Source organism: Octopus bimaculoides, chromosome 10 (assembly GCF_001194135.2).
Source record: "Octopus bimaculoides isolate UCB-OBI-ISO-001 chromosome 10, ASM119413v2, whole genome shotgun sequence".
Classification (NCBI taxonomy): Eukaryota; Metazoa; Mollusca; class Cephalopoda; order Octopoda; family Octopodidae; genus Octopus; species Octopus bimaculoides.
In genome coordinates, this window is record NC_068990.1 from 23,982,977 (window position 1) to 23,986,300 (window position 3,324).

At 33.7% G+C, this 3,324-nt stretch overlaps 1 long non-coding RNA gene across 1 annotated transcript in view; it reads right to left on the minus strand.

The window, feature by feature from the left end:
- Positions 1-416: 416 nt before the first annotated feature.
- LOC106874753 (uncharacterized) overlaps positions 417-3,324 on the minus strand; it is a 19,879-nt gene continuing 16,971 nt past the window's right edge. The window contains exon 4 of the long non-coding RNA XR_001410050.2: positions 417-505. This is a non-coding gene — a long non-coding RNA (uncharacterized LOC106874753). The remainder of the gene's footprint in view (positions 506-3,324) is intronic.

A 3,324-nucleotide genomic window follows, 5' to 3' on the forward strand; every position in this document is an offset into this window, starting at 1 on the left:
GAAAAATATTTTTGCATCACTGCAAAAGGAAGCTCTAGTTGGCTGACATTTTTTCTTTATCAGAAATATGACAGACATGCTAAATCAAGCAATAATCGAAGTGTGTAAAATTCTAAAGACCTTTTATTAATTTTATTTTAGCTTTATACACCCGAGAACCAATATAATGTAGTTACGGGAATTGAAATCTCATATTGAATTAATCACCCAAAAAGTCAACAACTCACATCAAATGCTATTTTACCTATTTAAGTGATATAAAAAAAGATTAAACTAGAATAAAGAATAAGAGAAAGAATGGAGATGAATGAAGAGTAAATATCAAAAAAAAAAAAACTAAAATATGAATAATAAGGAAAGGACTGAACACATTTCAAAAGAAAAACATTCAAATGCAATTTGATTTATCCATTAGAGTTCCTAGCTTGTATTCATTAATTCAACGCTTTGCTTCTGTGTCTTTGACGAATGCCGCCACCGATCTATCTACTTCACAATTTCACATCTGTGAACGTGTGCCAAAAGAAAAAAAAATCAATGTCTGGAGTATTATTTAGATTTACATCAAGGGCATTCAAAGTAGCATTAGACATATTCTCACCTGTGTGTCTGCTATCGCAGAGGTCTTATAACGAGGAACAAACATTGTAAAATCGATTGAGACATGTTATCATAAAACAAGAATTACATTGAAAAGAAACTGTAAAACTGAAATTGTTAGCTGCCGGAAATGTACGTCAATCACTGCTGAAAAATAAAGATTCTATCTGATTCAATGAAACCATGACACGTGACGGAAATTAAGGGTTGCAAAAAAATTAAGACAAACGGAAATTTAGGTCAACCAAAACTTTCATAAAATTGAGGATGTTAAAAGTAGAATGTAGTACTAAACAAAAATGTGTGTGTGTGTGTGTGTGTGTGTGTGTGTGTGTGTGTGTGTGTGTGTGTGTGTGTGTGTGTCTGCGTGCGTATGTGTGTGTGTGCGTGTGTGCGTATGTGTGTGTGTGTGCGTGTGCGTGCGTGTGTGATACGGGGTGACGATCAGTAATAACGGATATTGAGCAAAAGATGTATAGGATATAATATTGAACAGTAATAATATCGTATATGGTACTAGATATTAAAAATTTCTCTTGTATTACAACCAATCAACATATAGAGTAATCGGTAGTGACTATAGTACTTTCGTTTTGTGTGACACAAGTTAAATTCTTTCCTATAAAAATGAAACAGTTGTACTGAAACGAAAAGAACAGTATCAATCATATCTGGATGGGTTATAAAAGTATCTAAGATTTAATCAACATGACTACCACTGAAAAGGGGAAAATTTTGCAAATCTGACAGCTTAATTGATTCGACTTTTGCATTATAGAGAGAAGGGATCATCAACTGAATTTTCATGGTTTTTTTAATGGTTCCCCTTATATAGTATAGACTTTGCAAGGCGACGATCTGGTGGAACTCTTAGAGTAACGGATAAAATTCCCAACAGTTTTCCATCTGGCTTTACGTCGGCTGTGGCTTTCCGCTTTTCCGCTTGATTGACAAATTAATACCAGTTGAGTACTGGGGTCTATCTAAACTACTAGTCCCTTCCCCCTTAGAATTTCAGGACTTATACCTCCAGTAGAAAAATTATATAGACTTTGCAAGGCGTCGAACAAGCGTCAGACAAAATGGCTGACGCTTGTTCCGATTCATTACATTCTGGGTTCAAATTTCGACGCGGTCACCGTTACCTTCTATCTCTGTGAAGTGGGGGTGGGAGTCGATTAAAAAGGATCAGTGAATGGAGTTGATGGATCGACAAAGTCATTCCTCCAAGACCGCTGGCCTTGAGCCAAAATTTAAAAGTACTATTTGAGGCATTCTGTGGAGGAAGTGACTATACAATAAAATCTCAAAAATTCCTTTTTTCTTCATCTTAAAGGTATCTTTAAAACCTCATCTTTATCTATGCAATGAAAGAAACTTAGTTCACTCTTTTATATTGGAATTGAAGGTAGAAGTTCGGTAATAAAGAACCGTGGATTGTGTATGAAGAATTCCAAGCGATTTAGAAACAAAAAGCCGCCTGGTAAGTAAGATTGCAGTAGGTATGTCATGGACTTTTATCCTGTTTCCTTTTCTTTTCGGGTTCTTTTTATTAGTTTTAGTTATGTTGTGAATTTTTACAACAACAGCAAAAAAAAAACAAAAAAAAAAACAATGCAATCTGCTGTCAGTATATCTACGTTCAATAGACAAATATATTTCTCTTGAATAATGCATTGAAATTCCTAAACAATCAAATCTATAAACTATCAATAAATTAAAAAGAAATAATAAAAAATTCCAATTGTTTTCTTCTTTCGGTATATCAACACTTATTAAACAATAACAGTATTGAAATTTGTAAATAATTCTCTCACAAAGCAATACGAAGCTAAGACATCAATATTAGTCAGGAAAGTTGAAACGATTTTTGTGGCAAATTTGTAAAAGGTTGAATATTTCTTGTCTCCACCGAACACATTTTATAGACTTTAAAGGAATGACGGCAATCATTTAAATATTCCGTCTGAGAGTTTAAGGATAAATTGAACCAGATATTAATTAATTCGGTGAGAGCGAATGGCGGTGCGGATAAACATCTACCAATTTATAGTTTTTCAGTTCAGTTCTAATGCAGGCTTTTTAAGTGCGCTTCGTTTAAGTAAACAGTTTGTAATAAACAGTTTGTAATAAGCACCAGCTCATTTGAGAACGTTAGTTTTCTTTTTATGACATATGCACGTTCTCATAGGCTCCAAGAGCAAAAACAAAAAGAAAGATAAAAGTCATTCTCATATCAAAAGACCTAGACTGATCTTGTAAACAAATCGAAGACTACTATCGGTGCCACTTACTTTCTTACCATTTATATTTAGATTAGTTGTTAAAACACGACCAATACATAAGAAAGCGTAAAAGATTTATCTTCTAAATAGTCAAGCAAGATAAGTCGGTGAGCTGAGAGAATTGTTAGCGTGTCGAGTGAAATGCTCAGTAGTCGTTTCTTCCGACTTATTACGTTCCGAATTTAAATTCCGCCGAGGTCAGCTTCGCCTTTCGTGCTTTTGAAATCGATAAAATAAGTAACAGTTAAGCACTGGGATCATTGTAAACGACTAATACTTTCCCCTTGAAAACTGCTGGCCTTATATCAATATTTGGAGCAATATATTTCCTGAACATTTAAATTTCTACGCTGTAAATTTCCCGCATTTTTTTCCTTTTAAAACTCATTATTGATATCTAAAATTCCAACTACACCTTAACAAAAAAAAAAAAAAAAAA